We start from the raw sequence: 13,160 nt of genomic DNA on the forward strand, positions 1-13,160 counted from the left end.
ACCTTTAATCCCAGCATTTTGGGAGGCCAAGGTGGGCAGATCACCTGAGGTCAGGAGTTCAAGACCAGCCTTGACCAAAATGGCGAAACCCCATCTCTACTACAAATACAAAAATTAGCTGGGTGTGGTGTGCACCTGTAATCCCAGCTACTCAGGAAGCTGAGGCAGAAGAATTGCTTGAACCCGACAGGCGGATGTTGCAGCGAGCCAAAATCACACCACTGCACTCCAGCCTACGTGACAGAGCAAGACTCCGTGTCAAAAAAAAGAAATTACCTAGAACCAGCACAGCAGTAACATAAAAAGCTGTATCCATGAGCAGCTCTTCTTATCAGCAAAACATACCTTAAATTCATTGTCATTAAAATAAGATATTACAAAGGAACGGCTCATCCATTTACTAGTATTAATGGTGACATGGCTATTGAAGAAAAAACACAAAGTAATAAACCTTATATACAGAGAGTTTTACACAATTAGAACTCCAATCCTACATTGACTGAAGACAGTAAGCTAGCACATTAGGGTTGCAAGATGTACAATACCAATAAACAGTCAAAAATCTACTGCATTACTATAGTCTAATGATACTGAAAACATTAATAAGAAACTAACTTCAAGCCAGGCATGGTGGCTCATGCCTATAATACCAATGCTTTGGGAGACTGAGGCAGGGGGATCTCTTGAGCCCAAATGTTCAAGACCAGCCTGGGCAACATAGTGAGACCTTATCTCCACAAAAAAAAAAATTAATTAATTAATTAATTAATTGGCTGGGCACAGTGGCACGCATCTGTAGTCCTAGCCACTCTGGAGGCTGAGGTAGGAGGGATGCTTGAGCCCAGGGGCTTGAGGTTACAGTGAACAATGATCAAAAGAAGTATCCACTAGGTTGGGAGGCCAGCCTAGGGCAACATGCCTGGGGGGCAGCTCTCCGCAAGTTCACAAGCAGCAGCCTGGGAGCACAGCCCTGGAGCCCCGCACACCAGGTCCAAGGAACATGCCCTGCAAGTAGACGGCCCGTGTGGCTGGGGCCCTGGTGAGAAACAAGAGGACTGAGCAAAGAAGTCAAGGTGTTGAGGACAGCAGGAGTCAAGTTTCTCACTACTGAAGGATGAAGACACAAATACGGAAAGAGGGAAAGCCAGAACAAAGCATGAGATTTTGAACTGTGATTTGAAGCCCTGGTGTGAAGTCTACCTAATGTGTTTCCTAATACACATCTATATAAATAGATACCGAAATAAAGATAGAGAAATCAATATACACTTGATGCTCTTTAGTGACAAATCTTGTACTTGCGAGTTTGCCTACTTGCTAAATTAAAAAATCAGTCCTCCAGGTATCCTGCAGTCCTTCACAGACGTGCACAGAGCAGCAAAATATCTGAGTCACCCAACATGCATGCTCCCAGCTGAAGTCAAACGAAATGACACTTAGACTTTTTTTTTTCTTTTCTCCCCCCCAAGACAAGAGTCTCACTCTGTCGCCCAGGCTGGAGTGCAGTGGCATAATCTTGACACACTGCAACCTCTGCTTCCTGGGTTCAAGCGATTCTCCTGCTTCATCCTCCCGAGTAGCTGGGGTTACAGACACATGCCACCAAGCCCGGCTAATTTTTGGTGTTTTTAGTAGAGATGGGGTTTCACCATGTTGGCAAGGCTGGTCTCGAACTCCTGACCTCAAGCGATCCAGCCACCTAGGCCTCCCTAGGTGTGATTACAATGCCACCTGTGCTGGGATTACAGGTGTGAGCCACCACACCCAGCCGACACTCTGCCTTCTTATTCCCGCTCTTAGAGTAGAAACAAGTATCCTTTTGTGGGATGTTCAGTACCATGTTCTTCACATTCTGGGGATTTTTGTGGGTGACTTCGCTGTCTACAATGGCCCCAAGCATCACGCTCAAGTGCAGTCTGGTGCATCAAAGCGCAAGAGGTCTGTCATGTGCCCTACAGAAAAAACGTGTGTTATAGAAGCTTCCTTCAGGCATGAGCTATAGTGCTGCTGGCTGTTAATTCAAAGTTAATGAATTAACTATATATTAAATAAAGTGTCTCTAAGCAGAAACATGCATAAAACAAGGTTATATATTAAATGGCTGACAAACATGTGACCAAAGGCGCATAGGAACCTAACCCTGTATTTCCCCTGGAAGCAATGGTTCAGTGTTCACTAGTCCTGTGTTTGTGGAGACTTTATAGAGCTCCACTAGTAACAAGAACCAACTGCACATGCATATGTCTGTATGTGTATATACACATACACACAAATATATAAATAATATGTGTTGATCTGTGTATGCAAATACATCCTAGCTTTGTCTGCTTAGAGTGCCTAGAAGCAATGAGATCCCATAACAATAAATATGCCTAGGCCGGGCACGGTGGCTCATGCCTGTAATCCCAGCACTTTGGGAGGCCAAGGTGGGTGGATCACCTGAGGTCAGGAGTTCAAGACCGGCCTAGCCAACATGGTGAAACCCTATCTCTACTAAAAATACAAAATTTAGCCAGGCGTAGTGGCATGCGCCTGTAATCCTAGCTACTTGAGAGACTGAGGCAGGAGAATTGCTTGAACCCAGGAAGCAGAGGTTACAGTGAGCCGAGATCATGCCACTGCACTCCAGTCTGGGTAACAGAGTGAAACTCCGTCTCAAAAAAAAAAAAAAAAAATGTGCATAGTGCCCAGCACTGTTTCTAAATACAGTATCCACTTATTAAAAAGAACATGTAACTTTTTTTTTAATGCAGAGGTTCCTTGGAGAAATGGCTGAATCCAAGATTGGGGAAAAAGAAGTACAAGATGGTCGGGCGCAGTGGCTCACGCCTGTAATCCCAGCACTTTGGGAGGCCGAGACCGGTGGATCACAAGGTCAGGAGACCGAGATCATCCTGGCTAACATGGTGAAACCCTGTCTCTACTGATACTACAAATAAATTAGCCAGGCATAGTGGTGAGCGCCTGTAGTCCCAGCTGCTCGGGAGGCTGAGGCAGGAGAATGGTGTGAACCCAGGAGGCGGAGCTTGCAGTGAGCTGAGATCACACCACTGCACTCCAGCCTGGGCTAGACTCTGTCTAAAAAAAAAAAAAAAAAAAGTACACGACATGTCTGGACTACCTTTTTGTGCCACAGAAGTAAGGAAATGTTCAAAGAATCCCAAAACATGTCCAAAGGACACAGGAGCTCCCAATGGCCAAACCTGGGGTAATCTGAGCACCAAAATAAATCATAAGTGTAATGGATTCAAATCCAACAAATAAAATTATTCATAAGCCCATAATGCTATAAATAAATGAGTGAATAAATGAGGGAAACAGAATATTTCTTACTATAGAATGCCAAACAATTAAGATCAGAATTAACAATAGAATCAGAAAAAAAAAATCGTCATTTGGCAACTTCCACAGTAATAAGTGATTTACTTATTGAAAAGCCATCCATGGTTGCTAAAATCAGTGGGTAAAAGATTCATGGGAAGTAAGATATTTTCATAGCCTCCAATTATCTCCCCATAAAACACGTATTTAAAAGAATAAAGTATTGCATAATCAACTTTAGAACAGGGAAACCTGGCAGACACGACCTTAACCAAGTGATAACAGTTACCATCACCATTGTGTGCCTCCGGATACGATGCACTGAGGATACTGTATTTATTTTTATGGTATTTCTGCTATGAGGTCACATCACATTTTTTTGCATCTTTGAAGAATATTCTAGAATGTGATGACCTGAATATTTTTCAAATTATCAAGGACATGAGAGACAAGAAAAGACTGCAAAAGTGTTCCAGACTAAAGGATACTAAAGAAATATGACAGCCAAAGACATTATAGGATCTTGGGCCCAAAAAACTAATACAGGGAAACTGGTTATGGAGTTTGAAGATAAATTTCTGAATTTTGTTGGGTGTTCTGTAACTACGATGGAAAGTGCCCTTTTATTTAAGACACATGCACTAAAATATTTAGGTGTAAGGGGCCTCATGTCTACAATCCACTTTATTTATTTTTTTTTTTTGAGACCGAGTTTTGCTCTCTCCCTCAGACTGGAGTGAAGTGCGATCTCGGCTCACTGCAACCTCTGCTTCCTGAGTTCAAGCGATTCTCCTGCCTCAGCTTCCCAAGTAGCTGGGATTACAGGCGCACACCACCACACCTGGCTAATTTTTTGTATTTTTAGTAGGGACAGGGTTTCATCATGTTGGCCAGGCTCGTCTCGAACTCCTGACCTCAGGTGATCCAACCACCTCAGCCTCCCAAAGTGCTAAGATTACAGGTGGGAACAACCACGTCCAGACTACAATCCACTTTCAAGTAGTTCAGATAACAAAGGATAATATGTATAAACAGAGAAAGAGACAATGACAACTATGGTAGAAGTTAACATTAGGGAATCTGGATGAAGGGTATACAGGAGTGGTATGTATGTACCACCCTTGCACTTTTTCATCAGGTTGAATTATTTCAAAATAAAAAGTTAAAAGACACTACCAGATGTTAAAATATTTAAAAGACAATGATGAAAACTCTAGAGTACTGGTTTAAAAGCATGACACAAGAAGAAAAAAAAAAGATTAAAAGTATAAAAATAAAAGGTTAACGAGGTAAAACACGAAATTAGCCAGGTGCAGTGGCTCATGCCTATAATCCCAACCCTTTGGGAGGCTGAGGCTCAAGGATTGCTTGAGGACAGGAATTTGAGCAAGTAGGAAATCACTGAATAGCTGCTGTAACGGACAAATGCCTAACATTAGGAAGTGCTACAGCGGGGAAGGAGACCCACACTAACAAGAGGGCATGCACCTAGACACATAACTCAGAGGACACAGTTCAAAACACGCATACAAGAGGCTTAGGCACCTGCGGGCTTGTGTGTGTGCTCACAGCCAGCAAAATGAAAAAAATCCCAGCCCTGAAGGAGAGGCAAGTACATGGCTTCCATACAGATTGAAAAAATCTCTTAGTATGAAAATTAAATATGCGTACCCCACGTACACTTAGATAACTGTGAAGGGGAAAAGATTAAAATAAGGGGAAATAAGGAGTCAAGATTACACAAAAGATCGGGCTGTATCTGTCCCCACCGGTCACCAGCACTTAACAGCACTTAGTGTGTGCCCGGCACCGGTTCAAGCATTTTGAGGCAATCCTCACAATCCTGTGAAGTAGGCTCCTGAAGGGGGTTTAATGGTGGTCCCAAAAAGATATGCCCAAGTCCTGACCCCCAGTACCTGTGAGTATTACCTTTCATGGTAAAGGACTGAATGTTATTTGGAAAAAGTGTATTTGCACATGGAATTAAACTGAGGACATTGGAGTGAAGACATCATCCTGGATTATCCAAGTGGGTCCTAAATCCAATGACAAGTGTCCTTCCAAGAAAGAGGCAGGGGAGACCTGGGACAGACAGAAGAGAAGGAGGTGTAAACACAGGTAGAGACTCAAGTGATGCAGACACAAGTGAAGGACACCAACGACTGCTGGGAGCCACCAGAAGCTGGGAGAGGCAAGGAATATTCACCCCACCTTATCGAGGGAACACAGCCCTGCCTAGACCTGGATTTTTTACCTTCTGGCCTCCTGAACTGTAAGAGAATAAATTTCTATTGTCTTAAACAACCAAGTGTGTAGGAATTTGTTACGGCAGCCTCAGCAAAATGATGCAGTGTCGTTATCACCATTCCCTATGGATGGGAAAACTCAGGCATATGGCAGACATGTAGCTGTCCTGGGGCATGCAGGTTGCATGTGACAGGGCTGAGACTCGTCCAGACAGCAGAGTTCAGAGCCCTCGCACCAACAAGTGACAGGCTCTCGGGAGCCTGCCAGGCCATCTTCCCCCATTAGGAAGTGGGGCATTATCCCTTTGGCGAGAGTGCCTAGGTAACATTGCCCCCTGGGCTCTCTCCTATTTCTGTGTGCTGCATTACCAGCTGATATGGTTTGGCTGTATCCTCACTCAAATCTCTTTGTTTTTTTTCTTTTTTGAGACAGAGTTTCACTCTGTCTCCACTCAAATCTCATCTTTTTTTTGAGACGGAGTTTCACTCTGTCACCAAGGCTGGAGTGCAGTGGTGCCATCTCAGCTCACTGCAACCTCCACCTCCCAGGTTCAAGTGATTCTCTTGCTTCAGCCTCTCAAGTAGCTGTGATTACAGGCGCCTGCCACCATGTCCAGCTAATTTGTTTTGTATTTTTAGTAGAGATGGGGTTTCACCATGTTATGTTGGACAGGCTGGTCTCAAACTCCTGATCTCAAGTGATCCGCCCACCTCGGCCTCCCAAAGTGCTGGGACTACAGTCGTAAGCCATCGCACCTGGCCATCAAATCTCATCTTGAATTATAGCTCCCACAATTCCCACGTGTTGTGGGAGGGCCCTGGTAGGAGGTAACTGAATCATGGGGGCAGATCTTTCCCATGCTATTCCCATGATAGTGAATAGGTCTCAAGAGATCTGCTGGTTTTATAAAGTGGAGTTTCCCTACATAAGTTCTCTTGTCTGCCGCCATGTGAGATGTGCCTTTTGCTTCTGCCAGGATTGTGAGACCTCCCCAGCCACATTGGAACTGTCCATTAAACCACTTTCTTTTGTAAACTGCCCAGTCTTGGGTATGTCTTTATCAGCAGTGTGAAAATGGACTAATACACCAGCTCCCCTGACTTGTCTTCTGCAAAGTTCTATAGGCACAGTGACAAGGGGCTGGGTGGTCAAAGTAAACAGGGCCAGAGAAATGAAGACTAAGGAGTGGAAGGGAAGGAACTCACGTAATAAAGAATTTGGCTGGGTTTTGTCCCTGGTTCCTCCAAATACTTGGAATTCCCCAAGTAATAGAAGTGTGGTCCCTGATGGTTTACACTAACATAAATTATCAGGGACGTAATATAACCTAGTGGGTCCCTAGCAGCTGAGGTTAACAAAATGACTCAGGATGGGGGCTGTGCATGTCACAAAGACCAGCCCTGTGATGAGAGGGTTGGGCTCTGAGCCAACTGCTATTGCCCAACCTCCAGGGTAGGGGATACTGGAGACTGAGATCAATCCCATGACCAATGAGCCCATCAATCGTGTTGATGTAATGAAGCTCCAATAAAAACTCCAGACACCAAAACCCGGATGAGATTTCCTAGCTGGTAATACTCTGGGCATTGTCACACACTAGTAGGCTAGGAAGTGACAGGTCTCAACTCCCCAGGGATGGGACAAGAAAGCTTTGTATTTGGGGCTCTCCCTCTGGTTCCAGTTGGCATCCATTTGCTGTAGTGAAACTGTAATGGTAAGCGCAGCACTTCCCTGAGTTCTGTGAGTCATTCTAGCAGATCATTGAACCCAAGGGGGGTCATGGGAAGCATAGAATTTGCAGCTGGTTGACCGGAAGTCAGGGTGGGCTGGGCCACCCTGATTTGCCGTACCTAAATATTCCAAATACAGAGCCTACAACCTGTCAGCAGCACTAGCTACAACCTGTCAGTAGCTGACCTGCTATTCTAGTGACTTAGGCAGGACTGCTTGAACACAGGAGCTGGAGGCTGCAGTGAGCCAAGACTGCACCACTGCACTCCAGCCTGGGTGACACAGCGAGACTCCATCTCAAAAAAGAAAAAAAAAAAAAAATATATATATATATATATACACACACACACACACACACACACATATACACAATACACAACATTGATCAAGATTTAAAGGTAACATAGACTACAAAGAATTTGAAGTTGACTTTCAGTTCTTTTTGAGGGAAGGAAGGAGCCTGGAATTTAGACAGGACACAGAACAGGGACCAGCAAAATCTTATTTCTTGATCTGGTTGTTACTTACCAGGATGTTAACCTTATAATTAATTATCCAAGTTACACATTTGCTTGTATAATATTCTGTATCTGCTTTATAACATAAAGGTTAAAAAATGTAGTGAGAAGGAACACAATGTGATTTCAATGGATAATTTAACAGCGTATATATAATCATATACTGGCCATTTCCTACAGATACATGTGACAATTACGTAACAAATGCATGGTGACAGAGTGGGGTTTTGCAAGAAAAGCAAAGAATAGAGAAAAGAAAAACAGAGCAATGAAATACCATTCTTCACTTCACTCATCAGATGTGCCAAAAAAGTAACACTTCTAGGGCAGGAAATGAGTAGAAGGAGGGTCAAGGTTGGCTGGGAATTGATCATTGACAGACTGGTATTCAGGGATTCATTACTGTTCCCTCTACTTTTGCACATGTTTGTAATTTTCTGTCATAAGAGAGGATAAAGGAAGGGAGGGAGGAAGACTACCGGAAAATCCACATTTGTATAGCTCTTCAATGCTGGGCATTTGATAGGCATTGGGTTTTCTCTATGAGAAGAGGGACAGTCACCCAACTATTAATATTGGTGTTATCTGTGGTTGGAAATGAAATTAGTATATTTTGTTAGTATTTCCTCTAATCAGCAATGACTGTGGGAAGGGGAAGAGGAAAAATGACTTTTTTCATCTTTTAATACAGTGATTTAAGAAAAGTAAATATTCCACATTACCAGGCTGTGAAAAAAAAAAAAAAGGAAAGAAAAGAAAAGAAAAACAAATAGGAAAGGAATAAGAAAAGGTGGGCATAATAGTGATGGCTGAACTACAACCACAGCTTAGCTCACCTAATCCATTCCTTGGCCCATTTGTGGATCTGGCCCTTCCTTCTCCCATCATTCCTGGCACAGGGTTTGACTCTATTACCCAGCTCCTTTGCAGTTTGATGAGACCCTGTGGCATAGAAGAGAAAGGGAGGTCTACCAGCAGCAGCCCAGTGTCAACCAAACACATAACAGGGGCTGGTTGGCCCACGCCTGAGATCTAGTACAGATTCTGATACTAAGTCTGGGACAGAACATGAGACCCTGTGTTTCTCCCCAGCCCCAGATGCTGGCAATGCTACTGTCTGCAAACCACACTGAGTAGGGAAGCTACAGGCAGAGCCATCACCCATGAGTTTCTCTTCTTTCAGATGCCTAATAGATGGTGGCCAAATGGGCTGGGCACGGTGGCTCATGCCTGTAATCCCAGCACTTTGGGAGGCCGAGGCGAGAGGATCACAAAGTCAGGAGATAGAGACCATCTGGTTAACACAGTGAAACCCTGTCTCTACTAAAAATACAAAAAATTAGCCGGGCATGGTGGCGGCTGCCTGTAGTCCCAGCTACTCGGGAGGCTAAGGCAGGAGAATGGCATGAACCCAGAAGGTGGAGCTTGCAGTGAGCCCAGATCACGCCACTGCACTCCAGCCTGGGAGATAGAGCGAGACTCCATCTAAAAAAAAAAAAAAAAAGATGGTGGTCAAATGATGAGCAGTGGAAAAATACACCCAAAACGACCCAAGAAATAGCCAGATGGCCTTTCTCTCCTGACCCATAACAAAGTTTAGCTCAGATCTATGATTAACTCCAGTTAGTGCAGCTAAAGAATCCAGAGACAGCTGCAGACAGATTACGTTAGTGTGCAATGTGACAGGGGCTGGCTGGGCTCTACCAAAAACACAGTCTGCCACCTTGAGTCAGAGACAGGGCTGTAAACAATGAGATCTCCAAAGGCAGTCACTGCTGGCCTAGGAAGTAGAGGATAAGAAGGTCACACGCTGGCCTTTGGTTCGCAGAGGCCCCCATCTTACACAGAAGCCTACACAGAGGTTGTTTATTCTCTAAGGCCACAGCTATGATTAACAGATTATTAATCTACAAAACCTCAGCAAATATTTGCGTTACCTCAGCCCTCAATATCCTAGCAGTTCGGTATTTATGAATATCACAATGTTTGTCCAAAAATTTCGGGAAGCGGAGAACTTCTACCAAACATCAAGGATACTTTGAGAGATACTGATTTGCAATGGAACTTCTTGGTTCCTTAGCTTTATGTTCCTTTTCTATTTATATAACAAACAGATGTTGGTCCTAACAGAAACAGAGCACGCAGCGTGACATAGCTCTGCACAAAACTGGAAGGAGACAAGCAGGATTCCCTGGGCCTTTAATCACCAATAGCCAACAGCCTGGAAAACAGGCTGGACTCAATCTAAAAAGCTCCCACCCAACCAAGAAGTCTGATCACATACCTCTCCCCACCAACTTTAAGAAAAAGCCAGTTTGAACTCACAAAAAATATCTAAAGTATTGAATATACACAAAGAGGTGCAGGCTGATTAATCTCCAGTACCTGAGATAACTTCCTTAGGGGAAATGCTCCAGCATGTTCTTTGAGCATATATCTCCTTTTTTTTTTTTTTTTTTTTTGGTGACGAACTTTCGCTCTTGTTGCCCAGGCTGGAGCGCAACGGCACAATCTCGGCTCACTGCAACCTCCACCTCCTAGGTTCAAGTGATTCTCCTGCCTCAGCCTCCCAAGTAGCTGGGATTACAGGCATCTGCCACCACACCTGGCTAATTTTTTGTATTTTTAGTAGAGACAGGGTTTTACTATGTTGGCCAACCTGGTCTCAAATTCCTGAGCTCAGGTGATCCACCTGCCTTGGGCTCCCAACGTGCTGGGATTACAGGCGTGAGCCACTGCAACAGGCCTCTTTGAGCACATAAAGTGTCTGTGGTAAAATGTGTTTACAACATTCTCTAAGCAATCTAATTTATACTGTTCATTTGCCTTAAAAAAAAAAACCTTTCACAGACAGAGAAAAAAGTACTTTTCAGCCCAGTTTCTGTTTAAATGACCACAAATTTCATATTCAAACATGAAATCCAAATTAATCCTGTGAATTAATCTAAATTAATTCAGTGGATTATAAACTCCACAAGACCACAGATTGATTTTAGCATCTAGTACTAAACACATGGGGCCGGGCACGGTGGCTCACACCCGTAATCCCAGCACTTTGGGAGGCCAAGACAGGTGGATCACCTGAGGTCAGGAGTTTGAGACCAGCCTGGCCAACATGGTAAAACCCCGTCTCTACTAAAAATACAAAAATTAGCCAGGTGTGGTGCTGCGTGCCTGTAATCCCAGCTATTGGAGAGGCTGAGACAGGAGAATCGCTTGAACCCAGGAGGCAGAGGTTGCAGTGAGCCTAGATGTCACCATTGCACCCCAGCCTGGGTGACAGAGTGAGACTCCGTCTCGAAAAAACAAACAAATAAAAAAATAAAAATAAAATAAACACGTGCTGGACAAACCTAAACACCTGCTACCTGACACAAAATCATACACACACACACACACACACACACACACACACACACACACCCACCCACCCCCTACAGGACCCCAGTGACATTACATGACAGGAAAGGCAAGAAAGAAAAAAAACAAGATATTTAGGCATGATTAACCTGGAAAACAGGTTGGGCTCATAAAAATCCCAGAAATTTTATCTATGGCAATTGATTTTTTTTATCCTAATTCAAAGAGCAATTTATGAAGAACATGGTCCCTGCTGATCTGGAATCTTCCCTGAAACTTCCAAATCTTTTACCAAAGTCTCCAAACTAATAGCACATGTGTTACAATTATTTTGGGCATTTTCTTTTCCTGACGTTTCTTTCAGCTTTGACAAGGTAGGGCCTCCCACAATGTCAGAGTGAGGTTCGGGTAGGAGTGTTTTGCTCAGCCTTACTGCAGCTGTCGGCTTGGATGGGCATGGGGTCCCAAATGACACCCTGTGCCATGGCTTCCTTTCGTTCCGGGCCCCTTCCCTCAGGTTGTGAGTCCTTAGCCCACCAAGCAGACTCAGGGTGTGCCACCAGTTCCCTGGAGGATCATTGAAAATACAGCAAAGTTAAAATTAAACGCAACAGGGCCAGGTGCGTTGCCTTCTGTTCCATGGGAACTATTTGTCCTAAGACTTTGAGCACCATGGACCCTCCTGTTCTGTCAAATGCCTCCTCCTGCTGGCTCCAGGTTTACACTACTGATATGGCTTGGCTCTGTGTCCCCACCCAAATCTCATCTTGTAGCTCCCTAGCTCCCACAATTCCCACATGTTGTGGGAGGGATCTGACGGGAGATAATGGTATCATGGGGGCGGGTCTTTCCTATGCTGTTCTTGTGATAGTGAAGAAGTCTCACGAGATCTGACGGTTTTAACAACAAGAGTTTCCCTGCACAAGCTCTCTTTTTGCCTGCTGCCATCCATGTGACTTGCTCCTCCTTGCCTTCCGTCATGATTGTGAGGTCTCCCCAGCCACATGGAACTGTAAGTCCATTAAACCTCTTCTTTTGTAAATTGCCCAGTCTCAGGTGTGTCTTTATTAGCAGCGTGAAAACAGACTCATACAACTACCGAGCCTGCTTTAGCTTCTCACCAAGCAATTTTCTCCTTCAGCCAGGCCATCAGATTTCTCATACAGCAGGGTGACCCTGTTCAGGGCCTTTGTACTGTTTATAGTTTTTACTTTGTGCATATTATGATGTCTTGACATTTTGAAAACCTCTCTGGCTGGGGAGAGACTGTCCTTCCCAGAGCTGGCCAATTCTTAGAACCAGCAGGGCCCAGCCAGGAGCACAGCTCTGATACGCAAACCAACCAACCCAGAGCTGTGCCTTCTTTATCTGGCCTGTCCACCCCAGGAAGCAGTATTTCTTCACCTGTATCATGACAGGGCCTGATAACAGGCAACTAGAAACCACGCCTGTAGATTACAGCCTGCCAAAATTATTCAAACTAGCCAATTCTAAACTGTTCATATGCACTCCCCTGCCCTGTCCATGAAATCTCAAGAAAGACCACGGCCCAGGCTCTCCCCTCACTCCTGCCCCTTCATGCTCCTAGAGGGGGGACCAAGACTGATGCTTCCCCATATGGCCCTGCAGGACATGACATGCTTCCTGTCCCTAGGACCTGTGAGTATAATAACCTTGGCCTTCCTGAGCACTTCCTCTGCCTCCTCCTGTGGCCACATCTCATTGACCATCATAAAAATCAACACAGAATAAGCCAGGCCCGATGGCTCACGCCTGTAATCCCAGCATTTTGGGAGGCCGAGGTGGGTGGATCACTTGAGGTCAGGAGTTCGACACCAGCCTGGCCAACATGGTGAAACCCTGTCTCTACTAAAAAACATGAAAATTAGCCAGTTGTGGTGGTGGGTACCTGTAATCCCAGCTACTTAGGAGGCTGCCCGCAGGATCATCTCTTGAACCCGTGAGGCAGATGTTGTAGTGAGC

General features: G+C 44.7%; 1 protein-coding gene across 5 annotated transcripts in view; it reads right to left on the minus strand.

Moving 5' to 3' along the window:
• The window catches only part of ABCC4 (ATP binding cassette subfamily C member 4), a 291,680-nt gene that overhangs the window by 249,419 nt on the left and 29,101 nt on the right, over nt 1-13,160 (minus strand). For 2 of the 5 annotated variants that reach the window (XM_077973860.1, XM_015121314.3), the window contains exon 2: nt 5,251-5,403. The exons of the other annotated variants lie outside the window; for them this stretch is intronic. The gene's annotated coding sequence lies outside the window, so the exon portion shown is untranslated. The remainder of the gene's footprint in view (nt 1-5,250; nt 5,404-13,160) is intronic. 5 annotated transcript variants of the gene reach the window in all.

Source organism: Macaca mulatta, chromosome 17, assembly GCF_049350105.2.
Source record: "Macaca mulatta isolate MMU2019108-1 chromosome 17, T2T-MMU8v2.0, whole genome shotgun sequence".
Classification (NCBI taxonomy): domain Eukaryota; kingdom Metazoa; phylum Chordata; class Mammalia; order Primates; family Cercopithecidae; genus Macaca; species Macaca mulatta.